The sequence below is a fragment of the Pteronotus mesoamericanus genome, unplaced genomic scaffold (genome assembly GCF_021234165.1).
Source record: "Pteronotus mesoamericanus isolate MK-2021 breed Mesoamerican mustached bat unplaced genomic scaffold, CSHL_Meso_final contig_502, whole genome shotgun sequence".
Lineage (NCBI taxonomy): Eukaryota > Metazoa > Chordata > Mammalia > Chiroptera > Mormoopidae > Pteronotus > Pteronotus mesoamericanus.
This window is the reverse complement of record NW_026555187.1, coordinates 7,206,947-7,220,371: the sequence shown is the minus strand read 5'-3', so window position 1 is coordinate 7,220,371 and position 13,425 is coordinate 7,206,947. Positions and strand designations below refer to the sequence as shown.

General features: G+C 47.5%; 1 pseudogene; it reads right to left on the bottom strand.

Moving 5' to 3' along the window:
- Positions 1-2,813: 2,813 nt before the first annotated feature.
- LOC129074933 (14-3-3 protein theta-like) lies at positions 2,814-13,183 on the bottom strand (annotated as a pseudogene).
- Between the last annotated feature and the right edge of the window lie 242 nt (positions 13,184-13,425).

Sequence of the window (13,425 nt, the reverse complement as noted above, 5' to 3'; positions counted from 1 at the left end):
AGGCTGAGGTGCTTGGCGGGGGATCCTCGTGGGGAGTTACTCAGAGCAACTGTTCCCAACACTCCAGCTTCAGTCCACCATGAAAAAACAGTACTAGAGCAAAGAAGAGTGTCTGCAGGTTATCTTGGGTGGCCAGCACTGGGCTTTGAAAACACAAAGCAGGGAGGGAATGAAGCAAATAGAAAATATAGCAATAGATGGGTCCAGGAGGGGAGAGGAAAAGGAGTCGGAGATGTGGGCAGGGCACCAAGCCCCAGCGAGGGAGAGAAGCGCCATCTGGAACGTGCTCCCAGCAGCCCCTTCCTGGGAGAGCCGAGCGCCGCTGGAGGTCCAGTCCCAGCAGCACCAGGAGCAGACAGGCAGCGGGGTGATGGGGGCTCCCCGACAGTGTGGCCGGCTCTCAGGGGAACATCCCTGCGATCAGGAGTCAACTCCAGATACGATGCGGGCCCGATCGATTCAGTCGAATCAAGGTCTGCCCCGCATCGCTGCCGCGGAAAACACCGGGCTTCAGACCCTCTCCTCTCCGTCTCTCCTCCGCAGGTTTGGCAGTGGCAGCACCTAGCTCAGTCCAGCTGTCAAGAGCGGAAAACTTCAGTAGCGAGTGCCGAGTTCCGACGGATTAAGCATGTGCACCCGAAAGCTATGGCTTGGCTTGGTCGCCTCGTTGCAGTTTAGATTGACATCTGAATGGAGGGCGACCGATTCCTGGGCCGGCGCCCTGCTTCCTACCTGGAGAACTCCGCTCCGTGTGTGCGTGCACGTGCGTGTCCGTGGGCGTGCGTGTGTGTGGCCGCGATGGCCAAGTGTTCTGGAGCTAGGTACTTCAAACGGCAGCCTCCTTCAATTATTTGATCGGGCTAATGGTGTATGTGTGTGTGCAGGTGCACGTGCGCGCGTGTGCGTGTGCGCCTGCGCTGCCCTCCGCCTTCCAGCTTGAAGTAGAAGCAGAGCGACCACCCCCGGGTCTCCGACGACGCTGGGGCTGTGGAGTCAGGCCCTTGGGTCACTTTCCTAGGTGTAGTGCGTGTGCCAGGGAAACAGCTCTTTCTTGTTTGCATCGCTGTTGCTCTGGATTTCCTGTCCCTCAAGATGGAACCGCATCCCGCCTGACCCAGGATGATCGTGAACACGACTACGCCCAACGTGGCATTTTTACACATACTCCTTAGTAAAACCCACACTACGCGTTATTGTCTGTGCCTGCTGAGTCCTGAAACATAGAAAGTGTCCAGACGCTGCTGTGGCAGAGACCGTCGGCCTAAGGAGGAGGCAGAAACCCCACTGACTATTGAAACAGAGATGCCAGTGCAGGGGACTGGCTAGCTAGAGGGTGGAAGAGCCAAACAGAGGACAGGGACAGACCCCAGGAAGGGGTGGTACATCCTGTCTCACTGATGTGTGGCTTGCTTTTGGCAAATGTAAGCGTGTCTGACACACACTAGTTCCATGTGGAATTGTGCGACATGTGAGTAAGACAGCTCAGGCATGAAGGCTTCCTGGCACGTGGGCAGCATGGAGAAGAGGAAGCTCGGGGCTTGGAGTCAGGACACCTGCATTTGGTTCCCGGCTCTACCACTTTGTGCCTAATAGATTGGCGGCTGGTCGCAGAGCTCCGCTCGACGTCAGTTTCTTCACAGGAAGAGCGGGCTCTGATGCCTTGGTACCGATCCCTCCACATCCTTCCATCCTGCTGCAGTGTGTCTGGGACCAGCCATACAACGACACTTCCTTAACGGAGAATGTCTTGTCCCTGCTGTGGATGTAAAGGGGCCACACACGAAACCTGACAAGCTCAGGGGAGGCCTGCGAGACGGCCTTGCCAACTCAGAGACCTACAGTAACCACACAGGAGGGTCTGAAATTAAAACTTCCTCACTATAAGCGGGTCACGGTGGGCAGTCATGTCCTAGGCTGGGAGCTTCCTTGACAAAAGTCAGTCTTCACCTTAATTGCACTTGTCTATTGTCTTGTCCAATTTCCTTTTTCTGGACCCCTCAAAGCATGGGCAGCCCACCGGGGGAGACCACGGCCCCTCCAGTGGTTATTGTCACCGTGTTAGTTGTTGACTGTCAGCCATCCTGCAGCTGCCTGGGTAGGAGAAGTGTGTCTCTGTCACTTTCCTTGTTATCCAGTCCCAGAGCTTCCCCTACCCCCTTCCTCCCACCTCTCCAATCCGTCACCAGTGGATTTAATGTAACCCACTTACACCTCCTCTTTTGATTGTGATGTATAAAATAAGGTGCAAAACTGCCCATTTCTATTGCATTCTCTCAATCTGTTTCCCAGCAATTGTCATCAGTTTGGCTCAAATAAACTCATAAAAATTCTTACAGGTTTGGACGTTTCTTACATTGACAATAGATCAAGGACTTTTCTTTCCTGTATTTGACCCTTTGACTAAACATTGTCTTTGTCCTCGTACTTATTTACTAAGTGGGTTTTTTTCCTCCTAAGAATGAGTGTTTCTTCCATGAGCCAAAGCAGGGTAAAGCCTACTCATTCCAGCTTTTAACAGCACAGTTCCATTGGCTGGAAGAAAGAGTGCTGGTTTTTCCTAGTGACTTAGCAGGTGCAGGAAAAACATCAACACTTAAATGTTGCAAATAAAAGCAGATCCTTTCAAGTGGTATTAAGTGTTTTGATGGAGAAAGTGTGAGAAGGCAGCTATAACGCACTCTTTTAGGTCCCGGTCGCCTGCTCAGCCTACACGTCAGAGCTCCCAGCTGGGCTCGTCCCCGCCCTGTGGTCACCTGCCCATGGTCACCCTCTTCCCTCTTCTTCAGCAGGAGGAAGATCGTATTTCGCTTGAGTCACACTGACCGGATCTCCTGAACCAGGAAGACCAAGCACACCGGCTGGGGCAAATCCTGTGCGCAGCTGTGGTAAAAATGAGAGGTGCGGGTCAGCAGTGGCCCTCTGATGACCAAATGGGGTGGTGATTTCCAGATCACCATGTCCACGGAGGTTAGAGGTGTGCTTGGGGCTCTTCCTGCCAGCTCTTCCCCAAAAGGGTGAAGTCCTGGCATTGGGGGTGGGGTGGGGGGAGGTTAGGAGAGACCGCTCACGTTGTTGGGATGCACCAAGGTGTGGTTTGACCTCTGGTCAGGACACATACAAGAATCAGCCAATGAATGCATCAATAAGCGGAACGACAGCTCGACGTTTCTTTCTTTCTCTCACATCCTCTTTCTCTCTTTTAAAAGCAATAAATAAAAAATTTAGAAAAACCCAGTTATGCCCTCTCTCTCCTGGGCACTGTCCTGAGATCTCTTGCCAATTGTGTTGACTGATGATCACACTGATTTCTAAACAAATGGCCTTGACCAGGACAGGTGGGACCTCCCCATCATTACCCTCTAATAGGTTTTGGTTTTCCAGTACATATAGAAGTTACATGACTCTATACTGTATTGTGTGCAATACCATTATGTCTAAAAAAATCAGTGTTCATACCTTAATTAAAAAATATTGTCTTGCTAAAAAATGCCAACCATCGTCTGAGCCTTTAGTAAGCTGTACTCTTTGCTGGTGGAGTGTCTTACCTTCAATTTGTAAAAATAAGGCAGCATCTGCCCTGGCTGGTGTGGCTCAGTGGATTGAGTGCCACCCTGCGAACTAAAGGGTCTCTGGTTCAATTCCCAGTCAGGGCACATGCCTGGGTTGTGGGCCAGGTTCCCAGCGTGGGGTGAGTGGGGAGCGTGGAAGAGGCAACAACACATTGATGGTTCTCTCCCTCTCTTTCTCCTTCCCCTCCCCTCTTCTCGAAATAAATAAATAAAATCTTTTTAAAAAAATGCAGCATCTGCAAAGCACAATGAAGCGAGCTGCGCCTGCGGCGCTAACGCTGTCCCCGCCCCTGTTGGAGTGCTCTATGCCTGAGCTCCGCTGGGTTTCGCAGTGGCCCTGTGAGTTAGACAGCGCTTGATGTCAATCAGCTTGGGCCGGTCGGCAGGGATAATAAGCCAGCCCGCACAGGAGCGCTTTTGACAACAAAGCGTCGTTGCTCACGTCTCGGAGTGGCTGCGGGCTGGCGGTGGCCCCGAGGCTCCTGCCCACCCTGCTTCCAAGGCCAGGCAGCAGCCTCCGTCTGGGCCTCATCGCAGGGAGAGATGGCTGAACCCCGCAGTGCTGCTGACAGCTTCGGCTCTGCCGCGCTGCCCGCCGTTTCCTCCGCCAGCTAGGCCGCCTGAGCCCTAGTGAGGTGCGGAGGTGAGCGCAAAAATGGAAATGGGAAGCTGTTTTACAGGGGACCAAACTGAGAAACAGCGAGGCCGAGCGCCTGGCCCAACGCGAGGGAGCGAGGCCGGGGCAGGGCTCGGCCCCAGGGATCACATTCACGGAAATAAAGGCTGTTTCTCCAAAATCCTGTGCCCCCCGTCGAGGTCCTTTCACATTGTTTTCCCAAGTTTTCAGGGCATTATCTCATGGACGCTCACAGGCAAGTCCTCTGGGACCTGGCCAATAGGTGAGATGTCCGCTGGGTGAAAAGCCACATAAAGACCCCTCCAAGATGTCACCTCTGTCCGACATTGAACTGCCACCTCCAGTCTCCCCTGCCCCTGACTAGCATGTGGAAGCTTCTGGGCCACCTGTGCTGTGAGTCCTGGGGCTTCGCTGCCAGCTCGCGCGTCTGGGCCTGGCCGGGCCACCCAGACGCCAGGCTCTGCCTCCATCTGGTACCCTCCTGCTCTCAGCATCTCACAGTGATTTTTCTGTCATTATTTTATTTTTTTTCGAACAGGTAACTGTGCACTAGTTAAAAATAACAGTGCAAGAAAGCATATAATCTCACTTCTATGTTTGCCTCTACCCGCCTGAGTCCCTACTTCTGAGAATAAAAACTTACTATTTTCTTGTGTATTTTTCTACGGTTTCTGTATAAAAACTAGCGCTGTATTTATCCCATTTCTTACACAAAAGGCAGCATACTATACCATTCTGCACTATTATGGTATAGTAGTCCCCCTAAAAGACACATCGAAGCCCTAAACTTTAACACCTGTGAATGGGGCCTTATTTGGTAATAGGGTGTTTGAAGGTATAATCAAGTTAAGATGAGGTTTTAGGGTCCACCCTAATCCAGAATGACCAGTGTCCTTATAAGAAGAGGGAAATTTGGATGCAGACATCTGGAGAGAATGCCACATGATGACAGACTGAGGGATACAGCTGCAAGCCACGGAGTGCTGGCCACCAGCAGGAGCTGAAGGAGCAAGGCAGGGTCCTCCCCCTGAGGCTTTGGAGGAAGCGTGGCCCTGCTGATGCCTTGATTTTGGACTTCCAGCCTCCAGAGCTGTAAGGCAATGCATTTCTAATGTCCTAAGCCATGTAGTTTGTGTACCTTGGCCTGATAGCCCTAGTAAACTTAATATATCAGAGACTTTTCTAAAGCAGTACATGGAAACTTCCCTGTTGTGAAAAACATCTCACAATATTTTATTGGATTACCATAATTTAATTATCTCACTCTACTGATGGATACTTGAGTTAATTTCAGTCTTTTCTATTTTAAACAATCTTACAATTGAATAATCTGGTGCATATGTCATTTCATAAGGTAAGTTTGAGGGAAGAAGCCATATCCAGAGCATAAAAGTGCAACATGAAGCAGCAAATGCTGACTTAAAAGCTGCAGGCAGTTTTCTCGATCTATCTAAGGTAATTAATGAAGGTGGATACATTAAACAAGAGATTTTCAATGCAAATGAAACAGCCTTATCTTGGATGAAGATGCCACCTGGGGTTTTTTTGGCTAGAAAAGTTAATACCTCACTTCAAAGCTTCAAAGGACAGGCTGGTTCTCTTGTTAGGGGCTCATGCAGCTGGTGATTTTAGGATGAAGCCAATGATCATTTCTATTCCAAAAAGTCTAGGGACCTTAAAAATTATGCTCAATCTACTCTGCCTGTGCTCTATCAATGAAACAACAAAACTTGAATGATAGCACATCTGTTAGAACATAGTTTACTGACTATTTAAAACCCACTTTTGAGACATACTGCTCAGAAAAAAAAAGATTCCTTTCAAAACATCACAGCTCACTAACAATGCACTTGGTCACCTAAGAGCTCTGACGGGGATATACAATGAGATTAAGGTTGTTTTCACACCTGCTAATGCAACATCTATTCTGCAGCTCATGGATCAAGGAGTAATTTTGACTTTCAAGTTTTATTATTTAAAAAATACATTTTGTAAGGCTAAAGCTGCCATATGTAATGATTCCTGTGATGGCTCTGGTCTGTGTGAATTGAAACCTTCTGGAAAGAATTCACTATTCTAGATGTCATTAAGAATATTTGTGATTCATGGAAGGGTCAAAATATCAACAGTAATAGGAATTTGGAAGAAGTTGATGTCAACCCTCATGGATGACTTTGAGGGATTCAAGACTTCAGTGGAGGAAGTAGCTGCAGATATGGTACAAATAGCAAGAGACCTAGAATTAGAATTGAGCCTGGAGATATGACTGAATTACTGTAATCTCATGATCAAACTTTAACAGTTGAGGTGTTGCTTCTTATAAATAAACAAAAGAAGTTGTTTCTTTTCTTTTTTAAAAAAGATTTTAGTTATTTACTTTTAGAGAGAGGGGAAGGGAAGGAGAATGAGAGGGAGAGAAACATCGATGTGAGAGGGAAATGCTGATCATTTGCCTCCTGTCCGCACCCCAACGGGGGACCGAACCTGCAACCCAGGCATGTGCCCTGACGGGGAATTGAACTGGTAACCTTTCACTTTATAGAATGACGCCCAACCAGCTGAGCCACACTGGTCAGAGCAAAAACTGGTGGTTTCTTGAGGTGGGCTCTACTCTTGGTGAAGATGCTGTGAAGAGTTGAAAAGACAACAAAGGATTTAGAATATTACATAAACTTAGCTGATAAAGCAGTGGCAGGGTTTGAGAGGATTGATTCCAATATTCAAAGAAGTTCTAAAGCAGGTAAACTGCTATCAAAGGGCATCACATGCTGCTAAGAAATTGCCAATCAATGCAATGAATTTCATTGTTGTCTCATTTTAAGAAATTGTCACAGCCACCCAACCTCCAGCAGTCACCACCCTGATCGGTCAACAAGCCTAACCATCAGGACAAGACCTTCCATCAGCGATAAGATTGCAACTCGCCGAAGGCTCATGCAGATGATGGCTGGGATTTTTTTAGCAATAAAGTATTTTTAAAGGAAAGTAAGTACATTGTTTTTTAGGCATAATGCTGTTGGACATTTAATAGACTCTAGTATGGTGTAAACGTAACTTATATAGACTGGGAAACCAAAAAATTTGCGTGACTTGCTTTATTGCACTATTCCCTTTATTGCGCTGGTGGGGACCAAACTCATGATACCCCCGAAGTGTGCCGGTGGTCACTGAGCCTGAAACAAGGTAAGAGATTCCCACACAGGGTGGTGATCCCAATCACAGGCTGCAAGGGCTCTTTAACTCTTCGTAGGAAGTATTCCAGGTCCTGGACCCATTCTTACGTGGCCAAGTCGGGGTTGAAAGGCTGTGAGCATGCAACAGCCTTTCTGAACACCTAAAACAAAACCCCACATCATCTGTGTTCCCGTCTATATATGTAGCATGAAATGGTGGACTAAGACCAGGACAGTTGCCATAAAAACTCTTACTTAGAAGAGGGAGGCATAGGAGACACGCGGCAGATTCTGGTTCGGAGCAGGTTCTGCGGGACGCACTGAGAAGGCCCCTTGCCCTTGCCGTGGAGTGACTTTTGGGCCGGACTCTGGTTCCCCTCTCTGGGAAGGACTTTTGTCCGTTGTTCTCCCTAGTTTTATAGTGAAGTGGACACGAGAGAGTTTGGCCCCGAAGCCTGTGTCTCTTTCACAACCTGCTTCTTGCTGGAGCCAGACACGCTTGACCTTTCCCACCTCCGCCCCGCCCCCCAACAAGGGAGACATCTGAAAGTCTGACCGAGCCACGGCATCGGAGGCAAAGCCCAGGGCCTCTGGAGGAAGCATAGTCTTTTCCAAGGTGTGTTACTTACACGCTTTATCACCTGGGCCGAGAAGTAGCACCCATCGTTCCTCCATCTTTTTGGCCGGAACATTTCATGTGGCCACAGCTGGCTGCAAGAGAGCAGGAAATGTAGACTTCAGCCGAGTAGCTATGTTCTCAGCTAAAACTCCGGTGTCCTGTCATTGAAGAGGCAGGGGACGGGTACTCAGTCTGATCCACACGCAGCCCCGGTGTCTTCCCTGCACCACGCTGGTCCAAATGTGGGGCTCAGCGCATCTCCATGACTCACACAGACACAAAAACACATGTACACTGGCACAAAGCCCTGTTGGTGATAACAGATCACCCAGTTTGCGAATGTGGAGGGTGTTTATGTAACATATGATTACAATTGTAACATTAGACCTTCCCATTTTTCAAAGACCCTTGGCCATTTCAGTACATTTCTCAAACTCCTGCCTGCTTTTCTCCTCATTGTACTCGTTCTATACTGCAAAGGTCCTGTCCAGTCCTGTGACTGAGTGGTTTAGCTTTCTTTCTGTATCCTTAGCTATTATCGATGCCCTGACAAGAGCACCTCCTACCCAAGCAACGTTATTAAGGGATTTTGTTAAAGGAAGATAGTTCTCCTTTAAAAGGAATTCAAGGGCCCAGTGTTAAACATTGTGATTTCTTCTTTTCACGAAGATGGTGCCCAAAGCAGAGAAGGAAGCCCTTGCCCTCCCAAAGCTGAAGCCACAGCAAAGGCCTGGAGGGCAAAGAAAGCAGTGCTGAAAGGCATCTGCAGCCACACAAAAAAGATCTGCAAGGCAGCCACCTTCCAGGGCCCTAAGACCCTGCTGTTCCAAAGGCAGCCTAGGCATCCTGGGAAGAGCACCCCCAGGACAAACAAGCTTGGCCCCTGCACCATCATCGCGCTCCCCCTGAGAACGGAGTCCGCTGTGAAGAAGGTAGAAGACAGCGGTACACGTGTGCTCACTGTGGAGGTCAAGGCCAATGAGCACCGGATCAAACAGGCGTGAAGAAGCTCTATGACGCTGCCGTGGCCAACGTCAGCACCTGGTCAGGCCTGACGGGCAGAAGAAGGGCATATGTTCGACTGGCCCCAGACTAGGGCGCTTTGGATGTTGCCAACAAAATTGGGATCATCCAAACTGAGTCCAGCTGGCTAATTCTAAATATAAAAATTTTACACTGAAAAAATGATGATTTTCTTTTACCCTGCTCAGAGTTTGTGTACAGTACAGTAGAGAAGGGACTGGAAGAAAAAGTATAAAATGTATGAAATGTATATAATTGCTTAGTGAAATTATGAAAAATTTTTTCTGTATTTTATAAATGTGTTATTATAGAAATATATTTCCTTTGTAATTGGAAAAAATAGATTATATTAAAGAATCAACTTTTTTCCTGAAAATTGGTAAACATTTTGCATAAATTATATTCAGCCCAGCTTCCTATCTGCATTTCTATAAGAAAAGAGATCAAATAATAATAACCAATGTTTAGTGAATGCTTACTCTGTTGCAGGCAATTCATTACATACAGTGCATGAATTTGTTAATTAAATGCTTCTAACAACCCTATAAAGTAGGTACCTTTAGTATTTAAATTTTATAGATTAGGGAACTAAAGCACAGAGAGGTTAGGGTACCGGTGCATGCTCACACAGCTACTACAAATAACCTGAACAAACATAGAGTGCTTACTGAATGCATTGTTCTATGTGCTTTATATGCGATAATACTATTTAATTCTTTGCTGAACGTTATGTGACAGGTAAGATCGTGGTTCCTTTTCACAGAGGAGTAAACTGAGGCCCCGAAAGGCTAGGAACTTGCCAAGGTTACACAGCTAGCCAGCGGCAAGGCTGGGGCTTGATCTGGACGGTCTGGGTCCAGGTCTGTGCTGTTGAACATTAACATTTCCCACCTGAGCTCGTGTGGTAAAGCTCAGGAGTTTATTCTCAGACACACAGGGGGCCGTGCAGGGAGGGGCTGCCCTGGAGAACACCAGCCTCAGGGATGTAAGGTCTGGGGAAGAGGCCGTGACTGCCGCGTCGTTGCGTGTGTCAGGGCCGCCGGGCTGAGCGCCACTCTGGAACCTCGCTGGGCGCATCCATTCACAGCAGGACGGGAAGACCCTAGGAGGCAAGGGTTTGAATTACAGCAGCCTGAAAATGCAGTGAGACCCTTCCCTGGAAAATAAACATCGGCATGCTTACTCAGAAAGCAAAGCCTGGGTTTGCTCGGCCCTCCCGAGACGCCGTCATTAGCGAGGGCCTCACGCAGCTGGCTTCCTGTGCGCAGCGCGGCCTAATAACGCTGACAGGCCACCTCAGCTGCACTAATGGGCTCGTGTTTTATTTATTCAGGTGCTGAGTTGACATTTCCCAGCCTCGAGAAATCTATGGATTTGGAAATAACGGAGTCTTCTCTCTTTATACTGTGATGTTATCTCCCCAAATGAAGGAAACAGTACTAGAAAAAGCATTAGGCAAAATTTAAAGCACAAATCCTTGGTGTTTAACAAGATATATTGCAAAGAAATTCCTGGCACTGAAAGCCTCTCTTTAAGCCACACGTCCACACAGCGCCAACTAAATAATGTAACAGCATTATTTATTATCTGGACCCTCCCCCACTCCTCCCTCCCTCTCTCCCTTCCTTCTTTCCTCCCTTCCTTCTTTCCTTCCTTTCTTCCTTCCTTCCTTCCTTCCTTCCTTCCTTCCTTCCTTCCTTCCTTCCTTCCTTTTGTTTTCAACTTTATATTATTTTAAATAATGATGCAATGAATAACTTTGTATATATATCACTTCACAGATGAGAGAATATTTTAGGACAAATTCCTAGAAGGGAGTCAAATGGTACGAGCACTGTGACTATAGTAAATATCGCCAAATTTCTCTTCCTTAAATATATTATTATTTTACACTTCCACTTACAAAGTATAGAGGTGCTTATTACCCTAAACTCCCAGCGATTTAGTTTATTGACTTTTCAGACTTTGTCAACTTAATAGGTGAAAAATAGTCTGTCAGTGTGTTTTTAATTAGTTTCTCTTATTATGAATGAGATTGTTCATCTTTCACACATTTCAGACATATTTATATAGTCTTTTCTTTACAAATATCCTTTACCCTTTATTCTGTGGAGTTAGTAGGCGTTTCTCATTTATTTTTTTATTGACTGTATTGGGGTGACACTGGTTAATACAATTATATGGGTTTCAGGTGTACAATCCTACAGCGCCTCATCTGTGCTGTGTGTTCACCACCCCAAGTCAGACCTCCTTCTGTCCCCGTGAGTCCCCTTCACCCACTTCTACTCCCCTGAGCTCCCTTTTCTCTGGCAGTCCCCATACCGTAGTCTGTGTCCATGAGTCTTTCTTTTCTTTCTTTCTTTTCTCAATCCCTTTGCCTTTCCCGCTCAGCCCTGAACCCCCGCCCCTCGGAGAGCTGTCAGTCTGTTCTCTGTATCCATGAGTCTGCTTCTGTTTTATTAGTTTATTTTGCTCATTAGGTTCCACATATGACTGAGATCACATGGTATTTGTCTTTTAGTAACTGATTTATTTCACTTGGCATAATACTCTCCAGGCCCATTCATGCTGTCTCAAAAAAAATAAGATTTCCCTTTTTTACAACTAAGTAGTATTCCTTTGTATAAATACATCACAGCATTTTTATCCACTCATCTACTAATGGGCTCCTTAGGCTGCTTCCAAGTCTTGGCTGCTGTAAATAACGTTGCAATGAACATAAGGGTGCATATATATATATATAATTTTTTTTTTGGAGGAATAAGTGGCATGAAGGGAAGTTGTCAACGGAAACAGCAGTAAATGAAGAGGAAAGAAGGAAACCGCCTGTCGCTGCAGACTCAGGCACCCTCCACCATACGACACAGGAGGTGTTTCAGTTTGTGACCTCCAACCCAGAAATGCCAAATGCTTTCTCATTCAACCTAATACTACTTCTGGATTCCAACCCAAAAGGAATACATGAACGTGGAAAAGCTGTTTACTGAAAGGAAACCCTCAAAGAAGAGCGAGGGAGGGAATGTAGAAATGAAGTTATGTAAGACACTCTTTAAATTGTAACTAAGTTTTTATCTCCGCAGTGATACAAAACACAGTCACATGCAGCACTGGTTCAGATTACTTAAATACCAGATACGTTTTTTAGTCCTCCAAGTAAGCGTTTGGAAATTACTTACATTAACGTGAAATGAAGGTATTAATACTTTTCTACAGTAATAACTGCATACCAGGAAGGCCAAGACAAACACAGGTCAAGGAATGGAGTTTTCCCAAAGCTGCAGTGTGAAAAGACTATAAACAGTTGATTCCATACACATGAATGGGTTTCTTTGCTCTAGGAAATCCAAATGGAATAAGGAATGGAGATGTGCATAAAGGTTTCTGGGGGGAAGAAGGACGATACCCTGTATGTAGTTGGTTTTCTGCCTCTTCTGCTACATCACATTCTTCTCGGGTGCTGTCCGATGTCCATCCTGTGAGGCTGTCCCTAAGCAGCTGCAAGATGAGGGTGCTGTCTTTTCATGAGCCCTCGTTCAGTGCATTGAGTTCTGCAATGGCCTCATTCGAAGCGCTTTAAGCAGTGTGCAGGCAAGCTCTGGGCTATGCAGGGTCTCATAGTAGAAAACAGAACGGTTAAGAGCCAGCCCCAGGCGGACTGGGTGAGTGGGCTGCGCCTCCTTGCTTACATCAAAAGCCTCTTGGTAAGCTCCTTGGGAATTACCTGTCGTTTGTTTTCGATCATCACCACATGCAACTTCAGCAAGGCACCGGAAGTAATCGCCTTCATTTTCAGGTAGAAGACCGTCCTCTCTGGATTGGTTGCGTTGGCTCTTAAATACCCAGCAACTCCAGGACTGTCGTGCAGCTGGGCCGCAGCTCCGACTCCACTTTCTCCCGATAGCCCTCAATCAGCGGCAACTTCATGTCCGACGAGCCAGTCTTCTGCTCTCCAGGTCCCTCCAGGTCCCGCGGCCCAGTGGCCCCCGACCACGTCCTTGCAGGCCACCGAGAGCAGGTTGTGCTCCTCGTTGGGCCGCTGGGCGCCCTGTTCCGTCTCGGCCTTCATGCAGATGACCATGTCGTCATAGCGTTGGTCCTGCTCCGCCAGCTTCGCCTTCTGGACCAGCTCCGTCTTCTCCATGGGACGGGGAGGGCAGCGAGGGCGAGCACCCAGCAGATCGGAGGAGGCCTACGGAGCTTGGGCTTCACATCACCACGGCCCCGCACAGTCCATATATTCTTTTGAATTAGTGTTTTGGGATGTTTTGGATATGTTCACAGAGTGGAACTGCTGGGTCATAAGCGGTTCCATTTTAAATTTTTTGAGGAAACTCCATGCTGCTTTCCACAGTGGCTGCACCATCTGCATTCCCCCGCAACAGTGCACGAGGGTTCCCCTTTCTC